Consider the following 25,339-nt stretch of genomic DNA (forward strand, 5'->3'; position numbering starts at 1 on the left):
TATAAGATCATAAATTAAGGCAACACTAGTCATTCAGTAACTTTATCTCTTGAATTAAAAGCAGGGTAGAAAGTCTATATACTCCAGTAGCTAAGATGCAACTATTGAGAGCATTAATGGAGACAAAACAAATCCAGTGAGTTATAACTGACAGCAATGTTTTCCAGGGTGCTCAGAATAAACCATCACCAAAAGTATAGTAAATACATAATGTGAAACCTTGATTTTTCCCCATGACATGACATTTTTCCTATGAGGATAGTCTTTAAATATAAACTAGCCAAAATAGACAGACTGGGGGAAAGGGAGTATAATCCCCATTTTGCAAATGAGAAACTGAGGCACAGATTAAGGTGATAAGGTTAACTAGGCAGAGCCAGCAACTGAACTCAGCACTCCTAAGCCCCCAGCTAGTAACTTAATCACCAGAGCATCCCTCCTCTATGGAGCATTGGTGGGTCCAAGGACTGTATTTATCTTTCACTCTGTGGGGAGTCAAAATCCAACTTGAGCTCCTAAAACTCCACTTGATTAAGCCTAATTTTGGTGCAATTGGTACCGTATTTGACTCTTATTTCTCCACCACATTAAGTGAACCACATAAAATCTTAGTGCAAGCGCCTAATTTACAAGAGAAAACTGGTAGGGGGAATCATAATGCAAACCATCTGATATAAAGAGAGAGTGCATAAGACTGTCAAAAACTAAATTGTCCCAGAGTTGAAAGGGCTCTTCATGGAGTAACCAGGTCCAGATTTTTACTGCATTTCATTTGGTTCAAACATATCATTAACACTGGCCCAAATAAAGCTTGCAATAAAGAATCTCTTTTTGACAGGGAAATATTTTTCACTGAAAAAGCTGAGGTTTCAGTTGACTTCATCTGGGTCATGTCATTAAGGATGTGTGTCAACAAAAGAGGCGTTTTGTCAACAAAACTATACCTGCGTCTACACTACAGCTGCATTTTGTTGACAGTAAATCGACAGAATGTGGCAGTTTTGTCGACAGTGGTAAACCTCCTTTTATGAGGAAGAATGCCAAAGGGGGTGTGTGGACACAGGGAGCCAGTTCTGTCAACAAAAAAAGCCTCCAGGAAGAAGCCCTGGTGGATAGTCTAGCCTTTACATGTACCCTCTGTGGTTCCTGGCCGCAGCCTCTTAAAGTCACAGGCACCCAGACAGGCCTTGCTGTCCGGCAGCTAGCCAGAGCACCCGTGCCAGCCATGTCCTAGCCTCAAGGCCCCCTTGGCCCTTCTCAGGACAGACACGAGGACCCAGCCAGGGACACCAAAAGGTGGGCACCTGCCTGGTCAGGGCCAGAAATCCAAAACTTCCTGGAGCTCTGGTCCCAGGAAGAAGCCCTGCAGGCACACCGCAGGAATGCGGACATCTATGAGTGCCTGGCCCAGGGACTGGCCACCAACGGGCATCACCCCTGCACCATGGCACAAGTCAGGGCCAAGGTGAAGGAGCTGCGGCAGGGATATGCCAGGGCCCAGGACCAGAGCTCCCACTCTAGGGCAGCCCCCGAGACCTGCCCTTACTACCAGGAGTTGGAGCAGATCCTGGGCGGTGGGGAAGCCCAGACTCCACTGTGTGTGGAGGAGTCCGGGTTACCCCACCACATCATAAACCGACCCCTCCTGAGGGAGGAAGACCAGGCAGGAGAGCAGCAGCAGCAGGAGGAGGAAGAGGAGGCAGCAGGGACTCAGACCCCAGAGGCCTCCCAGGTGAGGGGTCACCACACACGGCCGGGTTGGCAGTGTCGGGGGCCACCTAGCCCCATTGCCACTGTGGGGCCTCTGTGAGGCTTTCAGGCCACTGCCCAACCCTCATGCGGTGTCACATGTAACACCCCTGAGTCTCCTGTCCAAAGGACAGCCACAGCATGCCTTCGGGGACAGCAGGGATGCACACAGGCATTGATTGTCTCCTCCTCTTTTCCTCCCTCTACCCAACAGGAGAGCACCCACACCTACCCCACACCACCATCCCGGACCTATGGCACCCTCAGGCACTGGTTAGTGTACACGGACCTGCTGATGGAGCACGTAGTGGCCTTTCAGGACCTCAACAGGAACTTGCTTCTTATTTTGAGGTACACAAAAATGAACCAGGTTACAAATTAAACTAGTAACTTCTGATCAGCAGGCCCTGGATGTTTGGGCCAGAGAGGGCCAGAAGCCTAATGGCAGGAGGGCCAGTGTCCAGCAGCCAGAACCCACAGCAGCGAGGCTAGGGCTGGAGCGGGTGATAACCTGCAGCAAACAGTCTGGTCAGGGCCAGGGGTATGAGGGCCAGAAGATTAGCCGGTGTAGGTGTAGTTGGGTCTGAAGGCAGTGGGGCTGGCTGGGACAGAAATGGAGCTGGCAGCACTGAGGGGATGATGGGCTCATTGCAAAGAGGGGGCTGGTACTCAAAATTCCCTCATTCAGGACCAGTCAGGTCCTGAGTGTGCCAGACCAGGGAGATACAACCTGTACTGGAACACATACTGTGTTCCCTCTCAGGGTATGTCTACACTACAAAGTTAGTTCGAACTAACGGACGTTAGTTCGAACTAACTTTAATAGGCGCTACACTAGCGCTCCGCTAGTTCGAATTTGAATCGAACTAGCGGAGCGCTTAGTTCGAACTAGGAAAACCTCATTTTACGAGGACTAACGCCTAGTTCGAACTAGCTAGTTCGAACTAAGGGCTGTGTAGCCCTTTAGTTCGAACTAGTGGGAGGCTAGCCCTCCCCAGGTTTCCCTGGTGGCCACTCTGGCCAACACCAGGGAAACTCTATGCCCCCCTCCCGGCCCCGGACCCCTTAAAGGGGCACGGGCTGGCTACGGTGCCCGTGCCAGGTGCAAGCCTGCCAGCACCCAGCTAGCAGACCCTGCACCTGGCACGGCACAGAGCCACCCACCCGATGCCCCCCAGCCCACCCCCTCTTGCCGGGACCAGGCTGGCGGCTCCCGGGAGCTTGCCCTGGACCGCAAGAGGCGGGCACCTTCCTGGGCTAGTGCGGACATCGTGGACCTCGTCCACGATCTCCTCACTAGGCACAGGAAAGTGGCCGTCTAGGGCAGGAGAGCTGCCAGCCTGGCCACCCAGGACCAGGTGTGCATGAAAATCAAGGGGGTCCACTGAGACCCCCGACCCTGAGCCCTGAGCTTACAATGGCCATACTGGGTCAGACCAAAGGTCCATCTAGCCCAGTAGCCTGTCTGCCAACAGCGGCCAACCCTAGGGACCCTGGAGGGGATGGACCGAAGACAATGACCAAGCCATTTGTCTCGTGCCATCCCTCTCCAGCCTTCCACAAACTTTGGGCAGGGACACCACTCCTACCCTCTGGCTAATAGGACTCCATGGACCCAACCTCCATCACTTTATCTCACTTCCCTTTAAACTCTGTTCTAGTTGTAGCCTTCACAGCCTCCTGCAGCAAGGAGTTCCACAGGTTAACTATTTGCTTTGGGAAGAAGAACAACTTTCTCTTACTAGTTTCAAGCCTGCTACCCATTCCTTTCCTTTGGTGTCCTCTAGTCCTTCTTTATGGGAACTAATGAAGAGCTTTTCTGTATGCACCCTCTCCACCCAACTCCTGCTTTTAGAGCCCTCTATCCTGTCCCCCCTCCGTCTCCTCTTTTCTAAGCTGAGAAGTCCCAGTCTCTGTAGCCTCTCTTCATATGGGACCTGTTCCCAACCCCTGATCATGTTAGTTGCCCTCCCCTCTCCCAGCCTTTCTCTTCCCCTCTCCCACCTCCTTTTCCCAGTCTCCCCCAGTTTTTTTTCAATAAAGACAGAGTCAATGTTGGAAGAAACGTTATCTTTATTTTGTACCTCAATAAGAAGGGGGGCTAAGGAAGGGTAAGTGGAAGGAGGTGAGGGAGGAATGGGGTACGAGCCCCCGATGGGGAGGACTGGGCTGGCTCTGCGGGCTTCTGGGGGTGGAAGCTCTCCTGCAGCCCCCCAATTACTCCCTCTCCGCAGATGGCAGCCTGCGGCAAGTGCAGCCGGGCTGATGGCCGAGTGGTGTGATGTGCCCAGTGTGGGCACTCAGGGCACTCCAAGCCAGAACTTCTTTGCAAGCGGGGCACCCCTTAGAACTGTGTGTCCGGGGTGGGGGTCGGGACCCTTTAAGCGCAGCCCTCGGCTAGCCTGAGACAGCAGCTCCACGCTCTAAGTCCTCCTTTTATGCCCTGCCGGCACTGCTTCCGGCCATCCTTAAGCCCTGTTCAGAGTCCACTCAATGTGGACTTGCTAGTTCGAACTAGCAAAACGCTAGTTCGAACTAGTTTTTAGTTCTAGATGCGTTAGTTCGAACTAGCTTAGTTCGAATTAACTAATTCGAACTAAGTTAGTTCGAACTAGCGCTGTAGTGTAGACGTACCCCAAGTCTTCTTAAAAAAATAAACCCAGTTTTTTCAGTCGTCCCTCATAGGTCAAGTTTATTATGCCACTTGTTGGCTGTTCCCTTGGATTTCATTTCTCTGTACCTTTGTTAGGCTGTGAAATGAGTCTTTAATAAATAATAATAATATAAAATAGTTCATAGACATTGTGAGACTGAACTGAAATCTTCAAACTTCTATGAACTTTTAGAATTCCTTTCAACTCAGGTTTTCAAGGCGATTCATCCCAATTAACTCAAGCCTGATATTAATTTGCATCTGAATTTGGTGAGACTGAGATCTCCTGGATAGCAACCCTAAGGATCTGTTAGTCAGAAACCTGTTGGCCCACTTTCTGACCTAAACTGCGTGCTTTTCGGGTTGGGGACACTCCCTTTATTCTATAGTGATAGAAATGTAGCCGTGTTAGTCTGGGGTAGTTGAAGCAAAATGCAGGACAATGTAGCACTTTAAAGACTAACAAGATGGTTTATTAGATGATGAGCTTGTGGGTCTGGCCCACGAAAGCTCATCATCTAATAAACCATCTTGTTAGTCTTTAAAGTGCTACATTGTCCTGCATTTTCCTTTATTCTATGTTTGTACACTACTTGATGTTACTCTTACGACTGCCTTCTTGGGATTATTTAACTATACCAGTTAGAGGCAATTTGAGGAACTAGTAATACCAGAATGGAATAGGTGATTTAATAGATTTCAAGATGGAATCATCTAACAGTTTTTTTTAAAAGTCCTTCCTTCCGTATGTGCAATATGAGATGTGCTGAGAAGCTGAAGACATCTATTACTAGTCACTATTAAGATGGAGTGAATTTATTTTCCAGATGTTACATGAACATAGCAGCCAAAGAATGTTGTCTCAGCTGGAGGAAGCTCTTACTATTTTACTTACTGGGATGCTCCAAGTTTATGAATACTATAGTCAGCTCATAAATCCTCACCCGGTCCTAGGTAATTTACTCTCTCAGGGAACGTCTACACTGGACGCTTATTTCAGAATAAGCTATTTTGGAATAGAAACTGCGAAACAGCTTATTTGGAAATTGCTGTGAAGATGCGCGAATGCCCATTGAATAGCACTGAGCTATTTCGAAATAGAGCCTCCACACACATTGGATGTTTAATCGCATCTAATTCTAAGGCCACCCAGAAGCACTTCAGCCAGGGCATCAGGACAGCAGTCACTTCCTGGAGCCGCTTTCTGAGGCTCAAGCTTAAAGGGGCCCGCCTGTATTGCTGTGTTTCAGGCTCCTCTCCTTTGCCTACCTCCTTGAGGGACAGCTACTGGGGTCCTCTCCTCTTCCTTCCCCTCCCAGCAGACTCCCCTTGCAGGGGATCAGTGTCCTCCACTTTTCTGTGCTTGCCAAGAAGCTGATGCTGCCCTGAGAGTGTGGGCCTGACCATGTGCCATGTGTCTCACTGCTGTGTGTACACACACACACGTACGTCCAGGACCCCAGCCCTGTTAGTGGTGGCTTGCAATGGGAGGGTGTCCCACCATGGGGTTGGGACTAAGGCAGACCTGTGCAGGAACCCTGAGCAAGAGCACAAGGGTCCTCTAAGGCAGCTTCCTGGGGCTGAATGCTCCAGCCCGGCGCTCCACAGGGTGCTGTGCAATGTCCAGGCCGAGAAGGCCAAGTGAGGAGCGTGCTGCCCCTCGTCACCTTGGGTGTGTCTAGGGACAGTCAGGGAGCTCACCTGATGGGCTTTCCACTGTGTCATCCAATCCCTGGACAACATCTTGGAAGGGTAACGGCCCTAAGGATAGGATGGGATCCTGGCTGGCGGACATTCTGGACCCCTTGGCCTGCTCCTCCTCCTCCTCGGCAGGCCTGCCCTCTGGGAGGGTGACAATGGGCATCTCCCATCCAGAGTCCACAACCAGGGTGGGGGAAGGAACGGACGCCCCCCCTCCCAGAACGCGGTGGAGCTGGTCGTAATATTGGCAGCTCTGGGATGCTTCCCTTAAGTGGGAGTTGTGCTCCCTGGCTTTAGAATAGGCCTGCCTGAGCTCTTTCATCTTCATCCACACCTGCTCCCAGGTGCTGATGTCTCCCCTCTGCCCCAGGCTGTCAGCCATCTGGCCATAAAGGTCTGCAATTCCTGCATCTGGTGTGGAGATCCTGGAGGTTCACCTCCTCTCCCCAGATCTCAATGAGATCCAAGATCTCAGCACCAGACCAGGATGGTGCCCCACCTCTTCTGCCCGAGCAGGGGCTTGCGAGCTGCTTGCAGCTGTGCTGGCAGCCATGGGAAGGGGAGTTAAGGTGCAGTCCTGTGGTCTGCCATGGCAGCGGGGTTGGCAGAACTGGGTGCTGCTGTGTGGCACAGTGTGAGCTGGGCATGCTGTGCACCACTCACTGTTTTCCCTGCGGCTGCAGCTTTAAAGACTTCAGGGGAAGAAGAATTAGAGTCCTGATGAGTGTTGACAGAGTGGCCAGCAGCAGCAGGGCAAAATAAGCCCTGGAGGCCACTTATTTTGAAATAGACAGCACAGCTGTGCTGTCTACACATGCCCTATTTCGAAATAGCTATTTCAGAATAGGCGTTATTCTTTGTTTAATGCGGGGTACAGATTTTGGAGTCAGACGCTCGCTATTTCAAAATTATTTTGAAACAACAGGCTTGCTGCGTAGACACTCACTTTGTTATTTTGAAATAACACTGCTGTGTAGATGTGCCCTCTGTTTCATTTAAGAAAAAGCAGTCTGGGTATTGGTAGTATAGAAGCAATGCTCAAAATTACCATCTTAATACCACATCTTAATAGAAATAGAGCTGGTTGGAAAAAAAAAAATCAGGAGACTAACTGTGTCATTAAATGCTGTTTCTTCAAAATGTTTTACATAAATCTATGGATTCTGACAATTGTCCGTGGAGAAATTCAAAGCTGAAGTTTGTCATTTAGCATTCATTTTATTATACATTGTTTCCACATTACTGAAATGAAGTGTTCAGACATTGTCTCCCCCTCATTCCTCCAAAAAAAGTAAGGTTGTTTCAATGGGTCCAAATGAAAATACTTTGGCATTTCTATGCTGCAAAATACTTCAATGTTTTGACTTTGAGACACAGACACATTTTAAAGTGTTGGAATTCCCAAGGGAACAAAAATTCTATTCTTCTCACTAGCTCTAAATCTATGTAAGAAGATTGCCTCAGAGACCTCTCTTCCCTCTCAGAGTTATATAGGATAGAGACAGCAGACCTAAGTCATGGGCAGGTGGAACTGAACCTGGAACCTATGAGCTAAAGCAATGGGGTAGGCAACCCGTGGCCCATAAGGGTTCTACATGGGGCCCGTGAGCCATGTTTACTGTGGCCCACGATTCCACTGGTTTCTGCCGCATAGTTATTTTCCTACTGGTATTGCTAATGTGACATGGGCTTAAAGAAAGGACACATGAAGGGAGGTGTGTGCTGATTGCACACAACATTGACTATAAGCATCATTTGTCCCTCTTCATTCCATACACTGCTATGGTTCATTAGGCACAGCCTGCAAATTCTGGATATGCAAATGCAATTAGCAAAACTACCCTATCCTAAGAGGACATTTTGGTTACAACAATCTTGTGGCCCACTGAGGTGAAGGAAGGCTACTCATGCAGCCCACTCACTAGCCTATGTTGCCCATAAAGCCATGACCCTCTACTACATGAGCTAAAAGCCAGCTGGCCCTTAGTTGAGGCTTTAGAATAGACACCTGCAGTTACTTACATCGAGCCATAGATCTTGAGCTCAGTAACTGAGGCATGGTCTGTTTAAAAAAAATACAATTTTTGTCCCATGGATTTAACCATCTACTGTAGCCCCAGACAAAAACTTTTGAGCAGATATTATATTTTGGCTAGCCATTCACTGTTTCGAGGGAGGTGGGGAAAGATTACCCATGTCTCTTATCAGTTCATCAAACTAATAGACTCTTCATTCACACCTTCCTTGAAAACCGGCTTGTTCCATGAGTTTTCCTGTTGCCTGTATTTCAAGCATTTTTGTCAAGTTCAGATTTACATCATGAAACCTGGCAGACAAAAGCAGGGCATTCCTCGCTCCCTATCAACAGGTTACACAGCTGGCACTGAAATCACTAGAACTTGTATCTATTGGCTGGGCTGCTAACATTGGAGGATGGGAAGATATCCCGTTACACGCCTACAGAGTTTTTTCATGCTTCAGCATAGCAGGGTTGTTTGTTTTTAAATATTAAGTGGTAGATCACGGGCTCTGGCACCTTCCTCCATCCACAAATATAGAGGTGTTTGAATCCACTTTCCCTACCTTGGGATTTCTGTCTGTGCAGATACATAGTGCACAGTGTTGCACTTGAGTAAACTATTTGTTTAGTGCATGTAGCAGAAGAGACATTGGGACTGACTCACTGTCAGGCATATGGTCTCATTTGAGAAGAGCCATGATTAATGTGCTCAAGTGGTAATAATATTTACAGTATTTCAGTGATATGTTCAAGTCCAGAATCCCTTCTCTGTTTCAGGGAAACACAATAGCAATGAGCTAATTTAAGAAAAATGGACTATATTCTGATTATAGTTTCACAAAGAGCTCAATGAGTCATTCCTAACTAATGACTTACTCAATAAGCCTTGATTCAGAAGAGCACTTCACTATGTGGCTGGAAGCCTGATCAAAGAAAATTGACTTAAAACTGGGTATGAGTAGTCAGAGAGCAATTGAAAAGAAATCACTTTGGGACTAACTGAAATGTAGGGAAAAATTATTCCAGGTCAAACAGCCTGTAGAGTCACTTTCACTCACAATCTCTCACCATTGACTGTTTAAGAATATTCTACAAAGCAGAACAAATTGACACAAATTTGCATGTTGTTTTCTACAGTTTACAGAACACACCTCAGAGGACAGAAGTCACAATGATTTCAATGCCAAGTGTGTAACCTGCTGTTAACAGGGGGACAGGAAAGCTCATTTTTGTCAGTCTGCTGCGTTTCAGGATATAAATCCTAACTTGATACTCAAGACATAATGCTTCAGATAACCTGACAAGGGTTTTTTGCCTTATTCCAAGATGACTTTAATTTTTTACATGAAAAACACTATAAAGGCAGAAGGATTCTGGATAGGAGAATTTCATTTGCCTCTGCTGACAAAGGCCATGATAGGTATTCACTCCTCTTTGTAACCTCTACTAACTGCAAGCACCCTGCCATCAGCCAGCCAGACACCCTGTTTATAATCCAACTGATTCTTTAAAATCCAAGTGGAATTGTCATCTGAACAGCCTGTTTCTAGAGGCCACCACAGCAGGCACCAGACCACTGAGTGTTTATTTGTATTACACATTTGGATAGAAGCCCCCATCTGTCCCACCTTTTGATAAAACAAAACCAGAGAGTTGGGAGGTGGGGGAATAGAGCGAAAGAAGCCACCAGCATTCAGTCTCCCACACTTTTTTTTTAATTCCTGACCTTTAATAAGTTTCCATCTTGTGTTTTTACCCCCATTACATTAGAGAAGCTGCTACTTGTAAGCCAAACTACAGCTGCTCAAGGTGTAGTACTGTAAATTAGCAAATATAACCTACATTCATGTATAACATGCACTCGTGTATTACCCACAGTTTTTCTTTCATGTGTAAAAAAAAAAACCCTTAGATTACCTACGGATGTACATAATCCTCAGGTAATGAACCACAGGTAATGAACCCGTAATGAACCACAACTGAGGCCACTGAGCAATAAGTGCTACCCTATTACTGGTATATAAGTCCTACGAACCACACCATTTTAAAACCTCTTCAGTTTATAAACAAAATATTTGTAAGGATGCCTAAGCGCACATCTGATTTTAAATGATCTGCTCTGACATATGCAAAAGAAAATGGCAATAGAGCAGTGGGGAGAAAATTTTCTGCCAACAAAAAGTCTGTTCCGGAGTGGAGAAAAGAAGAAGTGGAGATTGAGAAATTCAATCCTCAGAAAAGAGCATGCCAAGGAAAGAAAGCCAAGTGGCCAAAACTAGAAGAAAACCTGGTAAAGCGGGTTCTTGCACAGAGACATAGCCAGTGTGCAGTGTCAAGGGTAGCCATAAAGCTCAAGGCTCGACTTATGGCTGTAGAGATGAAAATCAATGATTTTAAAGGTGGCTCAGGTAACTGGGTTTACAAATTTATGAAAGAAAACAGCCTTTCCATTTGAGCACAGACATCTGTTGGGCAATGGCTTCCTGACAAATAGGAGAAGAAGATGGATGATTTTAAATATTTTGTCCATAAAGAAATTAACCAGCTGGGCTTGAAACCAAATAACGTCATTAACATGGACGAGGTGCCCATGTCCTTCGATATACCCGCAGCTCGGTCTGTTGCAGCAGCTGGAGCAAAGACAGTCGGTGTAGCAACCACAGGTCATGAATGCACCTGTTTTATGGTGGTCTTGGCATGCATGGCAGGTGGTGAGAAATTAAAACCAATGGTAATTTCTAAGAGGGTGACAATGCCTCGAGAAAAACTACCAGCCAGCGTTTTTGTGGTCTGTAACAAAAAGGGCTGGATGAACACAGAGGTGATGAAGATGTGGACAGACAGCTGCTTTTGTGCATGAAAAGGTGGGTTTTTTTAATCCAAAATCTCTGCTACTTTTAGATGCTTTGGCCGCCCATAAAGAAACTTCAGTTCAAAAATATATTAACGCCATGGGAGCGCATATCGCCATAATTCCAGATGGACTGACCTGCAAGTTGCAACCGCTTGATGTGGCCATCAACCATCCATTCAAGAGCTTCATCCGTGAGGAGTGGGACAACTGGATGACAAACGGGAAGCATACCTTCCTTCTGGCAGATCAACAGCACGGTGCAACTTATGTGGAAGTTTGAAAATGGGTATTGGTAGCTTGGGAAAAAATAAAACTGGCTACTATTCACAGTGGATTCCGTAAATGTGAAATTCTTCCGGAAGTCGACTTGTCTAGCTCAAAATGTGACTACAACAGCGATTCTGACACGGCACCACAGACCTCAACGGTCACTGAAGCACGCCTAGCCGAGCTTATGGATGTTTTTCACGACAGCGAGTATGATGAAAGTTTTGACGGTTCTGAAAACTCAGATGCTGAGGAGGATGCTGCTAGTTCTGACTCAAGTGATGCAGAATAAGCTTATGCAGCATGTACTATTTATTTTATGACAATGCGTAGATAGATTTTTTTTAAACTGCAATTTTTTAAAACTATTACAATTTATTTATTTTTAGTAGCTTCACAGTAAGTAACATTTTAACTTTTAATGTATTTTAGTACACAAAACACCACTGCCACTTATTAAATTAAATTAAATTGTTATTAAATTGAAGATGCTGATTTTATTAAGTTGGTCTTGCCTTCTTTTAATTTGAATAAAAATCAGCTTGTATAAGATGCGGACGTGTATACCCCACCGGGAATGGGGGTTGTAAAAACATTTATACTCTGTGGGTTATAATTCATGGTTAGTGTTTCTAGAAAACAACCATCTTGTTCTCTGAAGATCAGAAAATTGATGTGACCTCAAAGATAGAGATCAAAGGCAGAGTCAGGGAAAGTGATTGGCTTGCAAACAGGGGCTGTAAACAGGGAGTTTGGAGAGGGAGTTGGGAAGGGAGTCGGAAGGGGGTGAGATACACTCACCATTCTTTAAAATCCTTTCACTACACTCCTGCCCTTCAAGGAGGCATTTAATAACAACTGAGGAATCTCTCCGAAGGAAGGCAGGTATGGATGGTGATAGGTCTGCTGTTGTAACATGCACAGCATGTGCCATGTTTGTCTTCCTCCCAGAAGAAAGAAGAGATTTCATCTGCACTAAGTGCAAGCTGGTCACCATTTTGGAAGAAAAAATTAGAGGACTTGAGGCCCAAGTATTGACCCTACATTCTATCAGAGAGGATGAAGACTTCCTTGACAGAAGGCAGAGTTTAACTCTGCAGGCACAGCAGGCTGAAGAGCCAGTCAGGGCAGTACAGGACAAGGAAGCATGTAACCTCTAGAAGGAGAAGGCCAACTCAGTTATCCCCCATTCCTGTAGAGGTAAGAAACCGCTTTCAGGCTCCTTCCACAGGCACTGTGGTGGAGAATGCTTTGGCAGTGACCTCTCAGGAAATAAATCAGAAGGGAACACCTTCTACCGGAAGGCATGGGATACGTAGTCCTAGGGATGGGGGTTCCATGACCCACCCCCAAAAGAAGGAGATAGGAGGGAGTCTCCGGCCACCACCACCCAAGAGAGACTGAGTCATCCATCTGCCATCCAGACCTGCAATCTCGAGAAGTGTGCTGCTTACCAAGAGCGCGCATTCAGGATGTGACCGAGAGTCTTCCAAAAGTGATTAAACCTTTGGATTGCTACCCCTTCCTGCTTCTCCATGTAGGAACTTACAATATGGCCAAGAATGACCTTGAAAGGGTCACAGCAGATTATGTAGCACTGGGAAGAAAGATCAAGGAATTTGAAGCGCAAGTGGTGTTCTCGTCCATCCTTCCAGTTGAAGGAAAAGGTCTGGGTAGGGATCGTCGAATTGAAGTAAATGCATGGTTGTGCAGGTGGTGTCGGAGAGAGGGCTTTGGTTTCCTCAATCATGGGACTCTGTTTCAGACACAAGGATTTTTAGGAAGAGATGGGATCCACCGAACCAAGAGAGGAAAGAGAATCTTTGTGGGCAGGCTTGCAAACCTAGTGAGGAGAGCTTTAAACTGGGTTAGTTGGGGGACGGTGACCAAAGCCCTGAGGTAAGTGAGGAAGTCGGACACTGGGAAGAATCACAAGGAGGAACGAGCAACAAAGGAGGACCTCTGATTTGGATGGAAAAGTAGGGCGATCAACTGGTTATCTAAGGTGTTTGTACACAAATGCGAGAAGCCTGGGAAACAAACAGGAAGAATTAGAAGCTCGGGCCTAGTCGAAGAACTATGATTTGATTGGAGTAATGGACACTTGGTGGGATGACTTGCATGACTGGAGCACTGTCATGGAAGGGTATAAACTGTTCAGGAAGAACAGGCAGGGGAGAAAAGGAGGAGGAGTTGCATTGTATGTAGGGGTATGTCTACACTACCCACCTTAGTTCGAACTAGGATGGCTAATGTAGTCATTCGAACTTGCAAATGAAGCCCGGGATGTAAACATCCCGGGCTTCATTTGCATGTTCCCGGGTGCCGCCATTTTTAAATGCCTGGTAGTTCAAATTACCTGCCCACAGCTACACATGACACGGGCTAGGTAGTTCAAATTAAAGCTCCTAATTCGAACTACCGTTACTCCTCATTGCAGGAGGAAAGTTCATCTTCAAGTTCGACACAATCAACTCAGGATTAAACAGACTGTGAATGGCTTGCTAACTACAAAAGCAGCTTCTCCTCTCTTGGAATTCACACCTCCAGATCAGCTACTAGAAGTGGGCCCCATCCTCCCTGATTGGATCCACCTCGTCATCTCCAGTCTGATTCTGGCCTGCATATTTATACCCTGCCTCTGGAAATTTCCACTGCATGCATCTGATGAAGTGGGTCTTTGCCCACGAAAGCTTATGCTCCAACACTTTGGTTAGTCTATAACAGTGGTCCCCAACTTTTTCAGGTTGGCGGGCACCAGGGGGCGTGGCCGTTCGCCCGCCGGGCGCCAGGGGGCGGGGACACTTGCCTGCCCGGGGGCGGGCCCCTGGCGGGTCCCCCCCAGCCGCATGCCCGGGGGCGGGGCCCCCTCCATAGCCGTGCGCCTGGGGAAGGCGCCCCCTGGCAAGCACCACGCGCCCTGCGCCTCCCCCCCCGTAAGCGCCGCGCGCTCGGCGCCCCCCCCCGTAAGCGCCGCGCGCTCGGCGCCCCCCCCCGTAAGCGCCGCGGGGCCGGGGCATGCGCCGTGCTCCCGGGGGCGGGGCCAAGGCCGGCGCCGGCAAGGGTACGTGCGGCGCCCCCAGGGCCGGGACCGGCCATGCGCCCGGAGCTGGCACCTGCCAGCCAAGATTGCTCCGCGGGCGCATGTAAAGAGCCTGGTGGGCGCCATGGCGCCCGCGGGCACCGGGTTGGGGACCACGGGTCTATAAGGTGCCACAGGATTCCTCACCGCTTTTGCAGATTCAGACTAGCACGGCTACCCCTCTGATACAGAAAAGGTGTGGGGCCCTTACTGAATGAGGGAGGTAACCTAGGGAGGTAACCTAGTGACAGATTACGTGGGAAAAGCTGAAGTACTCAGTGCTTTCTTTGCCTCTTTCTTCATGGAAAAGGTCAGCTCCCAGACAAATGCACTAGGCAACACAGTATAGGAGGGAGGTGGACAGCCCTTGGTGGGGAAAACACAAATTAGGAACTATTTAGAAAAGCTAAACATACACAGATCCATGGGTCCAGATCTAATGTATCCGAGGACACTGAGGGAGTTGGCAAATGTCATTGTAGAGCCTTTGGCCGTTAACTTTGAAAACTCATGGAGATCAGGAAAGATCCCAGATGACTGGAAAAAGGCAAATGTAGCGCCCATCATTAAAAAAAGGGAAGAAGGACAATCCAGGGAACTACAGACCGGTCAGCCTTACCTCAATCCCCGGAAAAAATCATGGAGGGGATTCTCAAGGAATTCACTTTGAAGCACTTGGAAGAGGGGAAAGTGATCAGGAATAGTCAACATGGATTCACGAAGGGCAAGTCATGCCTGTCCAATCTGATTCACTTCTATGATGAGGTAACTGGCTCTGTGAATATGGGAAAGTCGGTGGATGGGATATACCTTGACTTTAGAAAAGCTTTTGATATGTTCTCCTACAATATTCTTGCCAGCAAGTTAAGGGAATATAGATTGGATAAATGGACTGTAAGATGGATAGAAAGCTGGCCAGACTGTCGGGCCCAGGTAATGATCAGTGGCTCGATGTTAGGTTGGCAGACAGTTTCTAGCAGTGCGCCCCAAGGATCTGTTCTTGGACCGGTTTTGTGCAACATCTTTATTAATTACTTGGATGAGGGGGTGGATTGCACCCTCAGGAAGTTCACAGATGACACTAAGCTAGGGGGAGAGGTAGATACGCTGGAGGTCAGGAGAGGGTCCAGAGTGATCTGGACAGATTAGAGGATTGGGCCAAAAGAAATCTGATGAGGTTCAACAGGGACAACTGTAGAGTCCTGCACTTGGAACAGAAGAATCCCAAGCATTGTTACAGGCTGGGGACTGAATGGCTAAGTAGCAGTTCAGCAGAAAAGGACCTGGGATTACAGTGGATGAGAACCTGAGTCAACAGTGTGCCCTTTTAGCCAAGAGGGCTAATGGCATATTAGGGCGCATTAGGAGGAGCATTGCCAGCAGATCCAGAGAAGTGATTATTCCCCTTTATTCTGCTGGTGAGGCCACATCTAGAATATAGTGTCCAGTTCTGCGCCCCCCCCCCCCACTATAGAAAGGATGTGGATGCATTGGAGAGGGTCCAGCAGAGGGTGATCAAAATGATTAGGGGGCTGTAGCACATGACTGGTGAGGAGAGACTGAGGGATCCGGGTTTGTTTAGTCTGCAGAAGAGAAGAGAGAGAGGGGATTTGATAGCAACCTTCAACTTCCTGAAGGGAGGTTCCAAAGAGGATAGAGAAAGGCTGTTCTCAGTACTGCAGGATTGCAGAACAAGGAGCAATGGTCTCTACTTAGTGGGAGAGGTCTAGGTTGAATATTAGGAAAAACTATTTCACTAGGAGGGTGGTGGGGCACTGGAATGGGTTACCTAGGGAGGTGGTGGAATCTCCATCTCTAGAGGTTTTTAAGTCTTGGCTTGACAAAGCCCTGGCTGGGTTGATTTAGTTTGGATTGGTCCTGCCTCGGGCAGGGGGCTGGACTTGATGACCTCCTGAGGTCTCTTCTAGCTCTATGATCCTATGATTTGTAACAGAAGTCTCTCCCTGTAGCTTGGTCAAATTCTACTGCAAAGAGAAAAATTTGCACGTGCCCTGGGCAGAACAGCTGGCTTGGTTAGTGGAGCCCATTAGCTCACTTACACCAACAGCTGGTGGAGCTAAGCATTCCATGACTCTCATTCCACTCCAGCTCATCTGATGAAGTGGGTTTTTCCCACCAAAGCTCGTGTTATGTAGTAAATTTTGTTATACTCTAAGGTGACCCAGGACTACTCATTGTTTTTAAAGTTACAGACTAACACTGAGAATTCATGACAGAGTTTATAATTAGGTATTTGCTATCCATCTCAAAATGCTTTATCCAGAGGGACAAGAGAATAGTTACTCCCATTTTAAATGGGAAGGAGACAACACCCTTGTTATTTTTAAGTTTTGCATTAATATTTATGTAGTATTTGAAATACTACATAAAGAAATGACACAGGTTGACCCTCTGAAAACCGGCACTCTCTGGCCACACAACATCCATGGTCCAGAAGGACCATGAACACTAATGGACCATAGAGCCCAATGCTAGGAGGGCCAGCAGCCCCACAAAAGGGTTGAGACAGGGCTGGAGAACTCCAGCAACCCACAGCAGCTCAAGGCTGGAGGAAGAAGCTTGCCCACCCACAGCAGTGTGGGGACAGAGAACCCGGACAGCCCGTGGCAGTGCAGAGCCGGGAAAATCCATCCTCCAATGGCAGCACAGGGCCAGGGAACCATGACAATGTGGAGGCAAGGTCTAGCGAATCCCAGGTGCCCGGGGCAGCATGGGGCTGGGGTCCGGAGAACCCCGGCAGTGCGTAGCCAGGGAACTGCAGCAGCATGGAGTTGGGGCTGGAGAACCCCAGACACCCATGACAGGCTGGGGCTGGGAGTCCAGTGGCAGCAGGGTGGACAGCCTGGCTGGGGCTAGGAAGGAAGTAGAGGGGACCAGAGGCAGAGGTCTGGCTGGTTCAGGGCCAGTGGCAGGGGACACCTCCCCGATCTGGAAAAGTCTCTCGTTTGGACCGGTCGGGTCCCAACGTTGACAGATCAGGAAGGTCCAACCTGTACATAGTACTCCTATGGAAGGTATATGCCCCCTATTATCCTAGTTCCTGAGAATGGGGCCCCTGGTCAAGATGGGGGGGTGGCTCTACACTCCCAGAAAGGGTGGGGCCTTGGGCAGAAGGGGTGGCATTGGGGCTAGCTTCTCCCAGACAGCTTTAGCAGTGGCGCACAGTGGGCACACCTACCATAGGCAGCCTACAGCACTGCCCAGAGTATGTGGTTCAAGCATCTAGGAGTGATTTAAAGGGCCCAGGGCACGTTTGAATCACCAGGCCCGAGGGCAGTTGCCTGCTTTATTCCTCCTGTAAGCAGACCTGCCTATTTCACTGCTGGGAAGACTGAAGTAGAGGGAAGGTAAGTGACTTGCTCAAGATTATACAAAACGCGAGTGGCAGAGCTGGTAATATAACACAGGTTTCCTTCCTCCAAGTCTGGTTGTCTCTGGGATGGCTGCATGGGATCGGACAATGCTTCCCTTTCCCTAGAACAAACAGAACCCCCACAAGGTCACCATTTCACTTTTACCCTGCCTCACTTTCTCCCCACGTTCCTTTTAGACTGGGCTCCTTGGAGCAGGGATTCTTCATTCCCTCTTGTACTTGAAAAGTACCTATTGTCTTTAGTCAAACAAATTACTGAGTTTAACACAGGCATGGCTGGGTGAAATTTAATGACCTCTGATATACAAGAGGTCAGACTAGTTAATCTCATGGTCCATCTGGGTTTGAACTTTACAAATCTATGAACTGCATGCTCCATTAGAAAAAAAATTCTGGAATTCAGTCTTTTGAAACAAATTGTGTAAAAAAATAGCCTTTTCTAGAGACTTTTTTAAAAAAAAGCAAAACAAGAAAATGGTTTACAATATAAATACATTTTGGCTAAAAATGTCTTCTTTTAAAACAATTTCTTATGAGTAACACTAAAAATTATCAAAATGGTTGTCCATTTTTTTTTCCAGTCTGTCAACATATCAGATTCACAGAAAATGAAAAAATTCAATAGCCAGCTTGGTAATATGCTCAATTAACTTTGTGTATTATATTAAAAACAGAAAAAGTGGTGGTAAAGAAGTGAAAATATATGTCTGTTTTGAATTCTTCATTAATAAACGGAACCCCTCTACCAAAACAACAACCTCCCTTCTCTCCCTCCCCCCATGAACTAAGTCTTTTCTGTTTTGAATGGCTCTCAAACACATATACACAGTGAAAGATCACAGAGGAAAGGCAGATAAGGCCACCTCACAAGTAATCTGTGTGTCAGCTTCCCTAGGAATAGTAGTTATTTCTTCACAAAGACCTTGAAAGCGCTAGCTGGTTTGTAAGAGCATTGATTTGCCACCTCCAGGAGATGCTGCAAAAGGCATACCGATCACAGGCATGTATGACAAAACAGTGTCCATGGAATGTCTGAAAATTCTAGGTGTACACTATGGTGGATCATGTAGGGTTGCCAGGTATCCAGTTTTTGACTGGAACTCCTAGTCGAAAAAGGGACCCTGTTAACACTGCTGGCTGGCTGTTAAAAGTCCGGTCAACAGTGCTAAGGCAGGCTTGTCCCTATTATGGGTATGTCTAAACTATCAAAAAAGGGTTGTAAATTAGACATATCGAAATTGCAAATGAAGCCGGGATTTGAATTTCCTGTGCTTCATTTGCATAATGGTGGGCATGGCTTTTTTTCCCCAAAAAGCCGCTTTTCAAAACAAAAAACAAAAAAACAAAAAAAACACCACACAATGCAGTCAAGATGGGGATCTTTTGACAGAAATGCCCTGTTTCGAAAGATCCTGTAAACCTGAGGGTGCTGTAATCCCCATTTACTGATGGGGATCTAAAGTTCAGAGAGGCTTGCCAAAGGTGGAGCAACATATCAAACTGCCTCACAAATCCCAGCCTAGCAACCTAACCATTCTCCCTTAAGGCAGGATGTCTTAAGGCAAAATGCGTAGCTGGAGTCAGCTTACCTTAAGCCATGCAGCTGAGGCATCCACACTGGGGGAGGCCGATGGGAGCACATGCTCCAGTCAGCTTCCCTTACTCCTTGCAGAATGAGGAGCACCAGACGCCGACATGGCCTGCCCACTGTGTGATTTGCAGGTCTACATCAGACCCACTAAATTGAACGCGAGAAGATCGACCTCCGGAAGGTCGATTGTCACATAAGTATAGACATGCCGCAACTGAAGGCACATTAGGAATAGGCATGGGAAACAACCAAAAAGTAATAAAATTAAAATATTTGCAAGTACTTCAATGAAAAAAAAAACATACACAAAAAAAACCCCTATCCTGCCCTACTGGCGACATTTCTGAGTATTTAATTCATTCTCCAAGTATGAAAATATCAGCACAACCAAAGCAACTCCCCAGCTGTTGCCTATTCAAAGAGTATTCGAAGTTTGACTCTAAACCAATGCCACGAAATTCTGAACCTCTGACCTTTACTTTTGTTTCTAGGTATTGGAGCACCACAATATACAAGATCACTCATCAGTGCAGAGCTCTATACAGCTACGGCTCTGCGGAGGCAGCCGAGAAAGAAAAGTGTGGAAGCCTCACCAACGCATCTTCATGTATTCCAGACTAGATGCACTTTCCCGCATCCTCAAGTTTAGACTCAGGGGAAGGAAAGTGGGATCAGTTACTGGGCTGTGGGGAAAAAAAATTAAAAACCCCCACTAAGTGTCTTAAGATGCAAGTGATACATGAAGCATTTGTTTTTAAAGCACATTTTTGAACTGATCATAATTGTTTTTGAACCTCAAAACTAAATTATGGAGCATGGGAAGCATGCTCATGCAACTGCCATATATGCTCATTCTAAGCTCTCTGATGACGTGGGGTGGGTGGGGGGGGAGATGATTGCACATGAATAGCATCGTGTTCACAACAAACACACAAAAACCATCAAATGCTCTTTCTGGAAGGCTGCAGCATAACACTACTTTAGTTCTTAGAATTCAGAACAGTAGCACGTAGTAACCAAACCAGAGACAAAACAAGCTGCTCCTGAAAGCTGAGAGGCACAACTCACTCCACCTGTCTATCAGTTTAGCCGTCTGCAAGCTGACTGCTGCTATGCTTAGTTCCCACGTTTGCCCATATAAGCAGAATCAGGAAACCCTCCTGAAATTTAAAGTGACAGTTTACAATTTTAACACAGATCTCAAATACCCTAGAAACAACAACTGCTTTTCCAAAGGACATAATCCTGAAGTCTACACGTCTTTCCATGAAACATCCATAAGTTAGTGATGGTTGAAACAAACAAATAGGGCTGGAATCTTAGGTGGGGCCCCAGAAAAGAACTGGATTCAAACTGCTGAGAGGTGGAGAGAGAGGTCATCAAACCTTTATTTGTCTCCCATTGTAGTTTTGATACTCCAAGAGGTGGTTGCAGTAGAATCAATCCAGCACATGAGTTGCTGACCTTCATTGGCTCCTTACACCACTCATGATTCAAGACAGCACTACATGCGGGGCTAGATCCAAAGGAGCCTGATTTGAAGTTAATAGAAAGGGTTGGCCTTTGGACAGACAAGTAGGCATCCGCAATAGTTTGAATACACATAGAGGTCAATTCACACCCTGGAATAAGGGGTGAGTGTTGTTTAAGGAATAAAAGGCATCTGAAACTAAACTAGAAGAGCTCACAAAATAGTCTTCCAAAAGTCTAGAAGACAATGAAAAAGAATCCACATCTACTGAAGTTTTTCCACAGGAAAGTTTGACATTATGGGGAAGGGGTGGGGAGCATTACTCAGTCAAAAACGTTGCAGTTTTTGACTGAGTAATGCTTCTAGTTCTTCATGGGGGTTGGAATTCTTGTTCCTCTGTAGGTTTGGCTCCCTGGTTGGATTATATTTCCTATGATGCACCACTTTCTCCCCCTTTTGATGATGGAAGGGGATGCAACAAAGAAGTCAGATCCTGGAAGTGATGCTTCATGAGAGATCACTCTGGATTGGGAACCTAACCCATTGAGGAGAATGGGGACATGAGGAAAACACACTACAGCTCGAATGAACTTCAAACTACAGCTCAGCAAACAGAGAAATATTTTTGTTTTGCTGAATTTGAGTATTTTTTTTGTGGGGGGAAGTTGGGGTAGAAACAGTGTTTTGCAGAAAGCAGAAACTCTGTTTTCATCAAAATTCCAGTTTTCCTTCTAATCTGAGCCAGATAAGACAGCCTACTAAATTACAGAGCAGGGTTAAGGAACCTTATAGTGACTTAAGGATGGCAGTAGGGAGGGAAGAATGAAATCAGTGACTGAGTCAAGCATAAAAGACTACTAGAGGAGGATTAATGTTAGTGGACATCTGATTTCTTCTTGTCAGTTTTTCCCTACGTACAACAGCAGCCTTTTTCCTGTTCCCTTACGTCACTCAATGTCACTGCTGCGAGCATTACCACATGAAAAAACCCTGAAACCTATAGCTTTGATGGTCTTAGTTTTGCTTTCCCCGGCATTGCACAGGAAACTACACAAATCAGTAATCTGAGCTACAAAGTTGATGAGCAATATTCTGTCCTGACGCACACCCTGAATGGAATAATGGGATTGCACTGGGTGCACGTCATGGTAGTCTTAGACCCATCGTCCTTTTGGGAGAGGGTTTACACAGTCATCTCCCCTATCTGTCAATAATTACAATGCCCAAACCTTTTAGCCAACAAAAAGCTGGGGATACTAGTATTCAATCATCACCATAATTCAGTAGCTACTGAAAACATCAAACAAACCCATTTTTTTTAAGATAGTGATGGGTGTTTTCAAGACCACTTCACGTTAAGATTAACAGCCCTTAGAGAATCCACAGTAGAGATTCAATTAATCTTCCTAGACATTTGATTAGCTGCCAGAACTTAACTGTCCTAAAGGACCTGTGATGTAATGCTTTTTGTAGACTAGTGAGCCATCAATAGATCTTTCCCAAGATTTTCTAGATTTGTTACCAACAGGAATTAGATGCTACACCACTGATGCATCAGTCACCTAAAAGCACTACATAGAAGCCACATCTCACAAAGGTGTAATCCGATAGCAGAGAGAAATTAGAGATTTGCCAATTGGTTCAGGTCATACAGCTCGGTTTAGTTAAGCAATCTTAAATAGCCCTTCTTGAGGATTTCCAAATGGCTGAGTGGCCTGGATCCTGAGACAAATACTAAAATTTGAGTTCCTTTACACTGGCCATATTTATAACTGGCAGTCTAGGTGACCTTGATTTCCTGTCAATAGTATTAACTGCTTCTGCTAATTGTTACATCATCTTATCATTAGATAAATTAGATTGTAAACTCTTTGGGGCAGGAATTGTTTTTCCTATATGTTTATATGGCAATTAGCATAACAAGACCCTAATTCAGATAGGATCGTTATACAGATGATAATGCTTATTTATATACAAATAGCATTCCCTTTTCAGGTTGGAAGCACAGCTGGGTCAGGAGCTCTGCCCAGAGCTGGGAGTGGAATCCAGGAGCCGAAGTTAGTGGCCAGAAGCTGGGCTGGCAGCCAGGAAGGGAGCTCAGGATCAGGAGCCAGCAGCTATCAGGGGAGCATTGACCTCTCCTGATCCAGAAAACTCCCTAGTTTGGGACCGCTCCAGTCTTGAGGGTGCCAGATCAGGGAGGTCTAACCAGTAGAATACTGCAAGTGACACAGGAGTCTCAAAGACAAGAGGAAGAATCCTAGAAGGATGCAATAGCCTGAAAAAAACCCAGATATGAGACCCAAGTCTTCCATGTGGCAGTATAAAGCATGAACCATAGGTTCCCCCCTCAAATGAATCTTACAAAAAATAACTGTTCTGTTGTGGTATGATTTATGGAACCTGGCATTTAGAGTTATTTAATGCATCAGCTGCATGCTGAGTTAATAAACCACACCACAAAACCAGTACATTGCCACTTGATTCAAAAGTCTAACATTCACTTTTTATGATCAGTACCATTTTTTCCATCTCTATTAAGTTCATATTTGATTTCTCAGACCGAGATGGTAGATGTAACTAGAACCGGGTGAAATTTCTCAGACAAATAGTGGAGATGAAAAATTCTGTTTGGGGTGATATACAAAAATTGCCAAGTTGACACAAAGCATTTTGTCCGTTCCCAAAAACGGCCAGAAGAGGAAGAAGAGATGGTAGTGGTGCTGCTCTCCCTTCCCTGAGGCCTTGTCTTTAGCCCAGCAGGTAGGGTACTAAGCTGGGATGAAAATGCTGGGCAACATAGGTACAATTTTTATTAAATTAGTCTGCTACGAAGAATGCTTGGTGATGCAGAAGACTCTCTTAACAATGCCTCCTTATATCCACATGAATCTCATTTGGAAGAAAAAGACGAGGGAAAGGATGGCGGGGGGGAGGGATACAAATGCTTAGTTACATTAAATTCAAATTAGCCACACTAAATCCCCAGTTGAGGTTCTCCCCCTTTTTTCTGTATAGTTTTCTGATAATTCCCTTTATCATAGCTATTAAATTGCTCATTAGCCACCAGATGCACCATTCTAACCACTGTTTTGATAAAGAGCTATTTCATAGAAGAAAAATCTCTCGCACATTATATATAAAGTAGCTTGGTTAAACTGACCGCAAAGGTCATAATTATACAGGAAAATGGCAGATTAGTGGGATAAACACAATACATAAAAACCACCCCACTAACCCTTTGACATTGACCAAGGACAGTAGTTTTATCAAAGTACCTGGTGCTTCTGAGTCCTTTAGACAGACCTTCACAAGTCATCCCAAATCATAACCAATTAAGGAAGGTGGGGGGTGAACCACACATGCAAATATTTAAAAAGCCAGGGGAAAAATTCCAGTGGTTTAAAGCATGGATTGAGCCACCATTGCTCTTTGACCAGAAGTAGGATTAAGAGTTCAAAAGGGCAGGTCACAAAGGCATTGAGGTCAAAGCGGGTCTTGCAGGGACCTGACCTAGGAAATACTGGCTAGCCAAAGTGTGATCCCATGCACAGCATGTTACCAATTAGGCTTTAATGACCAAATGTGGAACGCATTAGTACTTCTGAGCATTCAGTATGTTTTCAAAAGGGCCCCAAGGATTGCTTTTTCACAAAGATCCCTATGTCCTTTGGTTCAAACTGAATTTGGGGAACTCTCGAAATTTTTCCCGGGCTACAGAACAGATCTGTTGCTCATTCCTGTGGACACAAGAGTGCATCAAAAACTGTTTAAGTTGGAAAGCTGTAAAACATTGGATCTCAGATCAGGGGTGGATTTTCAGCAGTTCAAAGCAGTGTTCACTTGATTGCTTAGAGACATAAATCTGCACAGCTCTTGATTAAAACAAAAAATATGGACTTTAATTGAGCTGTGCCAGTCTATATGGACTGAGGGTCTGCCCTATGGTTCCTATCCTACAGACTGCAATGGCTTGATCCTGTACACACATTTTACCAAGCCCATTGATCATGTGCCATTTCATGATAGCAACTATGTACAGGATAATGCCTTAAGATGTCATTTAAGAGACGACTGGGGGTGGAAGAGAAAGTTGAAGAAGGGAAAAGGTAAAAAAGGCCTCTCTCTTTTCTCCCTCCCCAACCCCTTACATATTATCCCTCACTGTTTTCTGCCCTCCCCCCACCACTTTTTAAAGTTTTCTCCTGCCTCTCTCTGATCTTTTCTATTGTCTCCTTTCTTCGAACAGGTCCCTTTTCTTATTTACTTGCCAGATGACTATGCCTGAGATGGACTCATCTCTGAAATATACTTCTGACTAAGCTTTGGACTTTCAGCCCTTTAAACTTGAGCATCAAGTGACTCACAGGTTGGGTGGGTATTTCTGGGGAGCCGTGTGGTAAAGACATGTCTGATAGTTATGTCTCAACTAGAGAGGAGCAAATCTCAAATGATATCGTCACCTGTCCATCTGTCCCTTTTCTGTGCATAAGACAGTGGAGTGAAGTGGCTCTAAAAGCCCCGTTACTGGCAAAAAGAGGGTCCCTCTGGCTCAGG

Source organism: Pelodiscus sinensis, chromosome 2 (genome assembly GCF_052426305.1).
Source record: "Pelodiscus sinensis isolate ZL-2025 chromosome 2, ASM5242630v1, whole genome shotgun sequence".
Taxonomy (NCBI): Eukaryota; Metazoa; Chordata; order Testudines; family Trionychidae; genus Pelodiscus; species Pelodiscus sinensis.